Genomic DNA, 13,093 nt, shown 5'->3' on the forward strand with positions numbered 1-13,093 from the left:
CAAGGCAGACAGGGTGAAAAGTTGAAAGGAAAGAACAGATACTATACCTACAATGATCATATAAAAATGATTTTTTACTTGAAAGAGAATTCACTTTTAGCAAATTTGTTTAAATCAATTTCACGTACCTATCCAAAAAAAAAAATCTTATTTCACATCTCCCTTTCCAAATTAAAAATAATATATTTAAGTAATTTTAACAAGAATAACATTTGTATAGTACTCTAATGCCCAAAACTATACCCAATAATGAATACAATCAAGAAATAGCTTTTGATTAAGTGAACAGTCAGCAAATATATGTTGAGTCCCTATGTGTCCCAGGCACAGTTAGAAGCCCTAGAGATTCACCCTTTAGTGGGGTAAGTAGGGAGCTCTTGGGACAAATGTATTCTAGAACAGGGGACAGAAGAGGCATAAAGCTAAGATAAATATTAGATAGATAGGTCCACTTCAATTCAGTTGCTCAGCTGTGTCCAACTCTTTGAAAGCCTGAACTGTAGATGGACAGATACACAGATGATAGATGGATAGATGATAGATACATAGATTATAGATAATGGTAACTAGTTTGGAGAAAAGTAAAGCTGGTCAAGGCGGTGGGGGCCGGGGCTCAAGTACAAAACCAGAAGCATCATGGAGAAGCTGGCAGTGGAGTCAGCTGTGAAGCATCTCTGCAGGGAGCCCTGAGAGGCCTGGGAAGCTCGCAGGTGCAAAGCACTAGCAGGGTGCAGGAGGAACAATGGAGGCCTCAATGAGGGGATGGACCCTCCAGCTGCACTGGGCATGGACTGAAGGCGTATAAAATGGAGGATGGTCAGAACAAGGACAGAGCAAGGTCAGAGCAAGGTCAGAGAAGGACAGGGCAAGATCATATCAGAGACAGAGCAAGGTCATAGCAAGGTCAGAGCAAGACACAGTAAGGTCATAACAAGGTCATAGAAAGGACAGAGCAAGAACAGAGCAGGGACAGAGGAGGAAACCAGCTAGGAGGCCACTGGGACATTCAGGTGAGAAAGGCTGATGATGGGACTCAGGGTGTAAGCAGTGCAGGGAACAAGCAGCCCTGACCCCAGCTAATCTGAAGACAGCTTCCACACATTCCTGCTGAACTGGACACAGGATGAAAGGGAAGGACACCAGAGGACACAGGTTTTGGCTGGAGCAGCTGAAGGTAGCAGTCACCAGGAGCTGAATTAGGACAGACAGTGGGATGCAGACCAAGAGATAAGATCCAGAGCTTCATATTAAACATGTGAGTCTGAGGTGCCCAGTGGAGAGATGATATCTTCCATCACATCCGCCGCATAACAAATGCAGCAGCTCAAAATGCACATGAGGTTAGTGAAAGGAAATCAGAATTATCATTTGACCAGCGGTCAAATGATTGTATATTTATTTTGATAGGGCTGGGGTTATTTTTCTCAAGTGAAGTGGAGTGTTAGTCACTCAGTCGTGTTTGACCCTTTTCAGTCCCATAGACTGTAGCCCACCAGGCTCCTCTGTCCATGGGAGTCTCCAGGCAAGGACAGCGGAGTGGGTTCCCATTTCCTACTCCATGGGATCTTCCCAACCCAGGGATCAAACCCAGGTCTTCTGCGTTGCAGAAGGATTCTTTACCATTTAAGTCACCACGGAAGCCCATTTTTCTTAAACCAGCATCTAAAGAGGAGGAAAAACCCATCGTTCAAAACACTGCCTGAGGTGTCAGACACCTTGTCTAGGTGAGACGCACAAACACAGGCAGAGTACACATCTGCACCTCTGATGCCCAACCCAGCTGTCTCAGCCCGAAGCTCCGGGAGAAGGAAACTGGGTGAACTGTCACCTCCGGGGCTGGGACGGCTCGTCCATGCCACCCCGCAGCCTCACTGCCTTCTCCTCCTCGAAGCAGGGCTGTCACAGCAGCCACCTGTGGCCATGACACTGTATGTGCTCCAAACAGCAGGACAGCTGATATTCAGGTAGGATGGAGATGCCCCCAGACACTGTGTGTTCTGCAGAGTGGACCATGTATACACCTGCAGTTCCACATAACAGTACATGTAGGGCGAAATGCATGATTTTGGTGGGCACGGAGATATGAATTTCAGAGCCCAGGACTTACCTGTCAAATGAACAAATCACAGAAAGCACATGAGCATCTCTCTCCAGGGAGGGATGGAGTTTGCGATTAGCAGATGCAAACTATTTTATACAGAATGGATAAACAACAAGGTCCTATTGTACAGGACAGGTAACTGTGCTAAATAGCTTGTGACAAACCAGAACGCAAATTATATATATATATATATATATATAATATAACTCTCATATATATATATATAACTCTACTGTATAGAAGAAATTAATACAACATTATAACTCAACTATACTTCAATATAATAAATTTTTTAAAACCCCTCTCTTCCAAAATGAAACCAATAATATAACCCTCCTTCCACAGCTGTAGAGAGGGTATGAAAGTATGTTCTAAGCTCCTGAAGCATTATGTGTCTACATTGCCAATAATGAAGAAGGAAATGGCAACCTACTCCAGTGTTCTTGCCTGGGGAATCCCATGGACAGAGGAGCCTGGCAGGCTATAGTCTATGGCATCACAGAGTTGCCACAACTGAGCAACTATCACTCACTCACTCACTGCTAATATTATATTCAAGTTGTTTATGCTTGAAAATAACTGTATATAACACATACCAGATCATACAGTTTTAAAACCTCCTTTTTGACTTACTATTTGATGGACATCCTTTCATGTCAATCAATATATTTCTATACCTTGACTACATAAAATTGCTTTGGTTAGGCATGTTGAAGTTTTAGTCGACATTAAATACTTTTTTTCCACAAGTCCAAACAAAATATTGCAATCAGTATCTTTGTAGCTAATACTTCTATTTCTCTATGAAAATTCTAGGTTTAGAATTAAATTAAATTCTAATTTATTCTAGAATAAATTCCTGGAAATGGAATTGCTGATATGAAGGATATACAGAGTCTGATTTTTCTCATTTTACAACTAACATTTTATTATGAAACAGCATTGGTCAACACACTGGAATTCTGAAGACTCGGATTTAGGGCATTTAATAAAATATAAAAATTTTTAAATTAAATATATAATAAAGAACAAATTAACTCATGCTCTCACTATGCCCTACTTTTTTTCTTCCAACTGGAATAAAAAAAACAACATAAATTTTTGTAATGCACTTAGATTTTCAGAAACAGTCATCAATTCATAACTGTTAAACAGAATACAAAATTCTGCATAAAGCAGAGAAATGGCCATTTCCCTAGAAATCCCCTAACCATGAGTCAATGCATCCCTCTTCTTTCTCTTGCTTCAATAAAATAAGTGCCCTTATCTTTTAAGCTTTACTTCCTGGAATAATCAGCCCAACATGCTCCCTGGAGGAAGCCTAAAGTATAAAGAGTAGTACATGAAAGGAAATAATCGCCCTCTCAAAAATTTCACACTGAATTCCGATAAATTATTCAATAAGCTTAGTTAGTATTCCTTATTTGTTTTCGTCTCAGAAATCTTTGGGTCACCCTTTAATTATTCTTTTTTCCCCCTCAGGGAGAAGTCTTGCTACAAATAACTGAATATCTATTATGCTCCACGCACTCTTCTGAGCATGTTTAATGTATCAATAAATGAAACATAAAGATCCCTGCCCTCCTAGAGTTTACACTTTAGCTGGTGGAAACAAACAATAAGCATATGTTACTAAGGTCATATATTATTACAATCTGTATAAATTATTATGTTTACATAATTTATATGCAAATTTTATAATTTATTATGAGATCAGCATGAACGGACAAGTGGGGATGTAGGAGGAGGGGCAGGATGCAAGGGTATGTAGTGACCACACGAGGCATCCTGAAGTTATGTCTGAGCAGAGGCTCCAGGAGACCATATAGGTCTAGGACCTAATCTCTCTGGACCCAACTCAATTCTTTCCGTAGCCCATTCTTCAAATTCTTCCCTTTTCGGAGTAAAAGCTAATTGAGGATATTACAAACATTTCATTGATAATTGGTTTCCTCCATTATACTGAGCAGGAGAATTTACAGTGCAAAAGAAGTAAATATCCAAAAAATTACTCTCCAGCAACTTGGCCACTGGAGCCAGTAGACATTTTGAGAGAATGTCTCAATTCTCAACACTGCTTTTCTTCTAACTTAAAGGTAAATTTAGGCTTGTTCAGACTCTATGCTGCCAAACATTTTGGCCTCCAGAGAGCACAGATGTGATAACAACAATCCTTCAGATGTACCTGATCTCTGAGGGAAGAAAATGTGTTTTCACCAGCTACCCAGAATCACAGAGGGTGACCAACAAATGTAGGCAAAGTTGGGATGTGAACTACTATTAAGATCACATGAACACCGTCCATAATCCAGGTAATATCACCTTATAATTCTCTGTCCTTCACTTTCTCATCCCACAGCTTTCAAGTGTTTTTCTCATTAAAAGCAAAGGATCAATCAAATATACAGATACATCATTTCTAACAATATTTGATTTATTTTTTACACGTAGAGTTCCTTTTGTACTTAAATTACCCAAATTCAGCCATATACCTTGACCAAGTTTTCTAGACTCATTCGTTATTCAGAATATATTTTTGAGCACCAATTTTGTTTTATATGTTGATATATTTTAAAGCATACTTTTTTTACATGTGAGGAAAACACAGGCTTCTCTGAGAAATATGATAGAAAATTTCCCTGAAAATGAAAGACTTTTTTTCCTCCAATGATTTTCAGGTGACAAAAAAGTACCATATCAAGCCATAGGCAAATTGGATTAAAATGTAGTCAATACTGTTCATCTGTCAAATGGCAACCAATGAAACTGCTATCATCAAACGATCTGGGTTTGTGTTATTACATTCTGTTGTTTCCCATTATAATTATAAAAATCCCTTGGATAAACCCAAACAAATATAGGTTTCCACAGTTTCCAGTGTGACTAACAGCAGGGTGTGTTATCTTTACCTGTATACTTAACAATTGTTCCAGGGTTAAGCATTAGCTCTCTCTGGTTGGTGCATTATTCTATGAAAGGAATCTGCAGGCAGTGATAAATATTTAGAGAGCTTTGTTTTAAGTTGGCCTAAGTAAGTCCAGATGAGGTAAAAGGGCATTTTCTTCAACCAAGTAAACCCAGATAGAAAGATGCTGACCTGGTTTCATCCACATCTCAGGTCACAGCCTTCCCTTGCACAGCAGGGAGAAGAAGGACCAGGCTCACCCCATGTCCCCAGAGGATGTGCAAGCTCACTCCTCATAGGCAGAACCGAGCAACAGGAGCACAACCCATCTAGGGAGAGGGCTCCTCACACACTCAACACCCCAAACATCTAACTGGCAAGAGTCAGAAGGTGGGGAAGACGGAGGGGGGAGCAGGAGGAGGACAAGGAAACAGCTAGTGGAAGAAGGGGGGAGGGTCCACTCAGCATCCAAACCATTAAACCAAAGCTGTACTCAATCTGTCATTAGCTGACAAAATGCATGACTTCAGGCAGCCAAAACAAAGCAAGCTCCATTTCTCCAAAGAGCTTTAAAAATAAAGTCCTGAGTTTCACCTGGAGACAAAACAGGAAACAATTCTTTTCATTTGTGGCCATAAAAAGTATCTGAAAATTGATCCTGTACCCATGAAAAATTTTCCCAGTAGCAACTGATTTCCTACTTACTTTTAGAGATGGCTATTTGCTGGAATTTAAATTGATCATTTACTTACACCAATTACCGTTTCCCACAAGGGCATGTTTATTATGGTAGGATTTTTTTGGTTTTGTGGTTTGGGTTTTGTTTTTTAATCACTAATGTCTAAACACAGGTGCCTAGATTAGAGTATGCACTCAGTGAATGTGTGCATGTTTTAAAAGAAATGAATTAATTAAATATCCTTCACACGTTTCCAAACTTCCTACCAAAAATCAAACAATCAAACATTACTGGCAGAAGTCCAATTTATTCTCAAACTGAGGAATGTCTTTACTATTTATCTTTTTTAAGTAGGTACAAAAGCTGTGAGAAATATCCAGGAAGCATTTCTCAGAACTCATACCTAAGGGATTTTCCTTGCCTAAGGGATGTGAATGGACAGAAACTGAATTCATATTCTGACGCTGAGTTCCTGCTATTATGAACCTTTCAGGTAAGTTGAGTATACTACAGAAACTGCTGGCTAGCAGGCAAAGAAGCTTCCTAAGAAGGTGTGAGAACAGGAATTCTAATACCGGAGAGGCTAAACACAGGCGTCTTGAATACAGGAGTCTCAAAGTCTGGTCTCAGGCAGAAAAATCAGCCTATATCAATCAGCCCAACTCATGACAGCTCCCAGGGCTGCTGATCCTGTAAACACTGTTACCCTACCACAAGCTGTATTTAAAGACAGTATGCAGCGTCTTGACAATAAATCCCAGGATGGTCTGTCTAATTTACAGAGAGGTAAGGACATCCTCAAGGCTGGGTTGTGTCCAATCATTAAAATTAAAACCTCCCACCATGAAGCATAACAACTACTTATGTCATTTACAAATTAAAAATCTACATAGCTTTTTTAGGAGCGGTTACGAAAGCATTAACAGCCCCTCGATTTTCAACAGCATGATCTGAAGATTCCCAGAAAGTCTGAGTCCCTAAAGAAGACACTAATTTGGAGGGATTTGGAGGAGAGGCCTTATGCTCTGACCGCTCACCAGATGGTGAAGGTCAGTCCTCCAAGGCCAGTGTCTTCATTCATCCAAGTCCTGTAAGTGGTGACAGTCATCCTTTCACAGGTAACACGGGTTTAACCAAAGACCCACTCTGGATACATAACAGTATTTTTTCTGACTGTGTCCAGTGGTGGCACAAGACAATCTCATAAGTAAATTGTCCCAGTTCTGAAAATACAATCGCAAACAATTCAAAGGAGCCCTGTTCAGCAGCTTCATAAAACAAATGACTCCCTCACCCTGTGTGTCCTTCATCCTGAACTCTCCTCACAAGCACCACAGCTCAGAGTGTTTCCAAAACCGCACAAGCTGCTCAAAAGTCCTGAGTCCCTGATATTCTTTGTAGATGTAGACGTTCTATTTCTGAATAAGTGCTAAGTCGCTTTAATCGTGTCCGACTCTTTGTGACCCTATGCACTGTAGCCTGCCAGGCTCCTCTGTTCATGAGGATTCTCCAGGCAAAAACACTGCAGTGGGTTGCCATGCCCTCCTCCAGAAGATCTTCCCAATCCAAAGATCAAACCCAAGTCTCTTACGTCTCCTGCATAGGGGGGTTCTTTACCACTAGTGCCACCTGGGAAGCCCTATTTCTGAGTAAAACCACCTTTAAAAATGTAACAGCCACATGTACCTGGACAAGCGCGTGAAAAGTATAGGAAAACAAAAACAAAGACGGTAGCAGTAACACACATGTATGCTGCCCATCCTCATGCTAAATCGTCTTTGGAAAAGAGAAGTTTGTTGAGTCCTTTGTGTTTATGGGAAAGCACATAATACTATCATTACAAGCCCACCTGTGTCCCAATCTCTGCTCTGATGATGAAGACATGGGTGGCTTGAGGTAGGAGTTAGTCATGAAGCCTCAGTTCCCTCATTTCTAAAATAAGAAAGAACAAATCTGTCCTCTAGGGTGGGCATGAGGATTATGTGAGTTAACAAGAACAAAGCCTAAAAAGGACCACGACTGCGGAATATGTGGTGAGTGTCCTACGTACAGGAGCTGTTACAGTCAATACTGCAGGTCCTGGGGAGCTTCCTCATCTGGTTTCAAAATTTACTTTCAGCATCATAAACATCTACCTACATTTCTGAAAGTGAAAGCGAAAGTTGCTCAGTCGTGTCCGACTCTTTGCAACCCCACGGACTATACAGTCCATGGAATTCTAGGCCAGAATACTGGAGTGGGTAACCTTTCCCTTCTCCAGGGGATCTTCCCAACCCAGGGATCGAACCCAGGTCTCCCGCATTGCAAGAGGATTCTTTACCAGCTGAGCCACCAGGGAAGCCCATCTATAGTCTAGACACGGCCTTTAAACAGCACCACAGAGGCTTGCCTTTGAGACACTTGCTAAAGGAGTCAGTCTTGTCCTGAATCCAACCCAGTGTCTTGAAGGTTTATGCAACTGGTAATCCAAAAGCAGTGTTCTTAATCCTTTTATTATATCCATGTGTGAACTCTGACCCTTCCAAACAGAGATGTTATAATTTACTGCTATATCTTCTGCTATTGCTTATATAAGAAATGCCCATTTCAACAGAGCTTATATTTTATTAAATAGAAGCTGAAGATGTCACCATTCTGACATAATAAATCCTTGTTACAGAAAAGAAATATATGTGATACATACAGACGTGCTCTATTCTCTGAAAATCAGAAAGATAATTAATGCACATATATTATACACACACATACACACAGAGGCTTTCTGCTAGCTAAAGATGCTACAGTTTAGTGAGATAAGACAGAGAGCAATCAAATAACAGTACAAATAAGTAATTATAAACTTGTGCATGTACTACGAAGGAAAAGTACAGTTCTGGAGGTGAAAGAAACCGTACCTTAAGTAAGATTTGTAGAGGTGGCGTTAGTGGTAAAAGAATCTGCCTGCAATGTGGGAGACCCAGGTTCAATCCCTGGGTTGGGAAGATCTCCTGAAGTACAAAATGGCAACCGACTCCAGTATTCTTGCCTGGAAAACCCCATGCACAGAGAAGCCTGGCGGGCTACCGTCCATGCGGTCGCAAAAGAGTCAAACATGACTGAGCACACACACAGACATATAGAACAGACATGTGGACATGGGTTGGGGGTGATGGACGAATTGAAACAGTAGGACTGACTTATCTCCACCAATATATGTAAACCACAGCCAGTGGGAAGCTGCTGTGTAACACAGGGAGCCCAGCCTGGCACTCTGCAATGAGATGGCAGGGGTCCAGGGGAGAAGGAAGCTCGAGAGACAGGGGATGTATGTATACATATGGCTGATTCACTTATTGTACAGCAGGAACCAACACAACATTGTAAAGCAACTATACCTCAATTTTAAAAATAAAAATGCAAAAAATAAAAAAGTAAGATTTTTTCTCACCTTCTTAAGGCTGGGAAATATTTTCATTTGGAGGCAGGAGTGGGAAGCATGGAGTGAGACCCTTCCGAGCACAGGTGTCACCCTCCCTGCATGGGAAAGCCTAGCTGAGGAACTTGAAAACTGGCTTGAAAACTTGCCCATGAGAAGAGGGTGCTGACAGCAAGAGGGGTTTGAGGGCTGAACGTTCCCATGTTGGCTGATTTGAAGAATGACCACAAAGAATCTCAACAGAAGAACAAGGTAGTGTTTCATGACTCAACATAAGTGGCAACTGATCAGAGTCTCCAGCACAACCAAATGCACAGTAAAAAAAAAAAAGGGAACAATAAACACATCAGAATGTTTCCCTTTCCAGGTTATAAAGGACAACATGAGGGATCCTTGCGGTGACAGAAATGTTCTGTATCTTGACTGTGCTTGTGGATATGTGAACCTGTGCATGTGATAAAATCGACAGATACACATAAAGGGTTTTAAGTAAAACTGAAAAATATGAATAAGATAGATGTATTAATGTCATTATACTACAGTTTGAAACATACTAGGGGAAAGAAGGTCAAGGTTCACAGCTTCTGTCCATCAATTCTTAGTACTGCATTTGAATCCATAATTATCTCAGTAATTTCAATGAAATTAACTTTGAATAATTTCAACTTTGAATTAATTTCATTAATAAACTTTCAGTGAAAAATCTGTCAGACCCCTGAAGAAATACTGATCTGTTTCCTTTTAAAATGCTTGTTAGATCACCTCTTCCTTGTTGTGTCTTATATTTCTCTGAAACACCTTTTAAAACCTGTATACAAATAAACAGTTCTCTATCTTTGATTAGTTTCACTGTTCCTACTACTTTGCTATTATAAGGGGCTGTGTTCAACATCGTTATGGTTAAATCTTTCTATATACCTTAAATTACTCTTCAAGCTACATTCCTATAAGAAAAGTTTCTGTATCACAATAAAATTTCTTACAGGTTAAAAAAAAATGTTCCCCCTTTTCATATAGTAGACACCTCTAATCTCAATAGATCTCTAATCTCTAGTATCAATATAGAAAAAGCCACTCCACTTGGCCAGACATAAACAGAGACACTGTTTCCCCTGGTTTCTGTTGAATGAACAAAGAAAGCAATGAGATGGAAAAGCCCCCTGGCCCTATGTCCTGGCAGTCATCAGCCTCTGAGTGGGGCCGGTTCTAGAGTTTTCCTTAAGTGTGCTTTCCTGGTGATGTCTGCACAGTATAAACTATGACCATCACTTTCCGACATGCTGACGAGAAACATCTGCAAGACCTTCTCACTCCGGAGAGCAGCAAGGGCAGGAAGGACATTGTCTGTGGGGACCAGGTCCAGGGGCAGTCAGTGTTCAATCACGCAGGTCTGGGAATGAGAGGGGAATACAGATCCTCAGGCCACTCCTCAACCGCACATGTTAATGGACAAAGCTCCTCCTCTGACATGTAATTAAGTAATATGCATCTAAGATTTTTTTTCAATTTCGCAAAGATGACAGATGTAAGGAAAACAAAAACCCAGATTGTCTGGCTGGGAGATACTTCAAACCATCAAAGAAAAGCCCTGAGATAAGGACCTCGGGTTCCCTAGGAGGTCATGAGAAGGGGTCTTCCCTAAGCACCCAGTTCCACAGGCATAGGTGGCTTCCAGTGGATGCATTGGGCCTCCCTCCACCTTCCAGGTTGACCAGCAGGTCTTTCTAAAGAAAAAGGTCCTGATTGTAACAATTACCTAGTTCACCTATTTTTTAAATCAATGTATTCATTTATTTGTACTGAGGAAGTTTTGGGGGATGAAATGAATATAGCTTCATGTTTGTATGTCACTTCATTAGGTCCTATTTTGGTATTGTGCCCGTGGATCAGACAGTAAAGAATCTGCCTTCAAAGCAGGACACCCAGGTTCGATCCCTGGGTTGAGAAGATCCCCTGGAGAAGGAAATGGCAACCCACTCCAGTATTCTTGTCTGGAGAATTCCATGGACAGAGGAGACTGGTGGGCTATAGTCCATGGGGTCACAAAGAGTCAGACATGACTGAGTAACTAACACTTCCACACTTCCTATCTTAAAAGGAGCAGCAGATCTGCCATCAGAAGAGCAGAGCCTAGTCTGGAGCCTACAGCTTTCTGATGTCATTCCTTAGACAGTCATTCCACCTCCTGAGACTCAACTTTATCATTAAACAAAGAGCACTGAGCTCACTTATATATGTAGAAAGTAAAACAGACAAACTGAGAGAAACACTGTAGAGTGGTCAGTAGGGTTGGAAGTGGGAAAACAGGGAGGTGTTGCTCCAAGAGTACAGACAACCAGTTACAAGATGAACAGGTCTGGGGATCAGTGAACAGCTTGGTGATTACAGCTAACACTGTATCACAGACTTAAATGCTGCTAAGAGGATAGGTTTTAAACCTTCTCACCACAAAAAATAGTCACTATGCCACAGGATGGAAGTTTTAGTGAATATTATGGTGGGAATTGTTCTGCAATTTACAAATGTATCTAAACCATACATAAAACACCTTAAACTTACACCATGTTATGTGCCAATAATATCTCAATAAAGTTCGGAAAAAAATGAGCTAGAAAGGCCTTTCTTACTTCAAACGGGTATTGTGGCACTCATGTGAAATTAGTGAGGAAAGGACTTCGGAAATTTTAAACAGGTTTTATAATAAAAAGGACTTAATATTTTAAAACCCACTTGAGCAAGAATATAGGAAGGTATAAAAATTTAATTATATTGCCACAGGAATATGAAAATCTGATTAAAACAAGGCAAAGTGTGGTACTCGATTTGGTTTTGTTTTGATAAAATGAATACTAAGAGCATATGAGGACTTCCTTGGCAGTCCCATGTTTAAGACTCCACACCCCCAATGCAGAGGGCACAGGTTCAATTCCTGGTAGGGAAACTAAGATCCTGCACACTCCATGGTACAGCCTAAAATACAAAACAAAATCAAAAAAGAGCATATAGAAACAACCTAAGTGTCCATCAACAGATGAATAAAGAAGATGCAATATATATACGATGGGATATTACTAGCCATAAAAATGAATAACGTTCTGCCATTTGCAATAACATGGATGAACTGGAGGGGATGATGCTCAGTGAAATGTCAGACAAAGAAAGTCAAATATTGTGTGTTATGACTTACACATGGGATCCAAAATATTAAAAACTAATGAATTTAAAAGAGAGAAAGAACATACACTGCATCTTCAAATAACAGATAGAGACTGGGAGGCAGAAGAATATAATGTAGGATTGATTCCAAAGTAAAAACAACATCATGAGATTAAGTCTTCCCATAATACACAGAAGGGGTAGAAGTGGGACCAGTCAGATGCAGAAAACTCAATGGGGACCATCATAGTAAGAAGGGAAAGTGCTCAGAGCTGGGAAGGAGAAGATGAGCATTTCAGAGCACCTCAAATCCAAAGGGCAGATACCAGCTGCATGAGATGGAGAAAGGGAAAGAGAAAGTGAAATGACAAGAAGTCACTACCTGTCCTAGAGCAATGAGTGCACACTTAAACAGGTATAGTAGGGGGAATCAATCAATTATTGTCATGTAAGGGTGCTTCTTATCTTTCAGGGGAGCTGGAAAGGGAAAACCTGAAAACTCTGGTTCTAGAGCAACACAAGTAACAGCTACCATTTACTAAGCACTTATTCATCAAGAACTGTGTTAAGCACTTTGCAGACATCATTCAATATAAAACCCCATGAAGTAGTTATTATCCGTTTCCTTATAGAGTTTAGTCTTGGGAAGTTTATGCAACTGGGAAAGTCATATATAACTAGCCTACAGCCAAGCATCTGCTTACATGAACCATAATGATTAATTTGTGATTAGCAAATTCACCAAGGAGCATTATTTTCAAAACTGGAAGATCAGAATATACTATCCAACAGCCAATGTTTCCACATTTGAGTTACAGGCAAAAAAAAATCAAGATA

The 13,093-nt window shown here is 40.4% G+C and overlaps 1 protein-coding gene across 2 annotated transcripts in view; it reads right to left on the minus strand.

Annotated features, from left to right (window-relative positions):
- GUCY1B1 (guanylate cyclase 1 soluble subunit beta 1) overlaps window positions 1-13,093 on the minus strand; it is a 53,880-nt gene that overhangs the window by 34,779 nt on the left and 6,008 nt on the right. The gene's annotated exons all lie outside the window — the stretch shown is intronic.

Source organism: Ovis canadensis, chromosome 17 (assembly GCF_042477335.2).
Source record: "Ovis canadensis isolate MfBH-ARS-UI-01 breed Bighorn chromosome 17, ARS-UI_OviCan_v2, whole genome shotgun sequence".
In the NCBI taxonomy this organism is placed as follows: domain Eukaryota; kingdom Metazoa; phylum Chordata; class Mammalia; order Artiodactyla; family Bovidae; genus Ovis; species Ovis canadensis.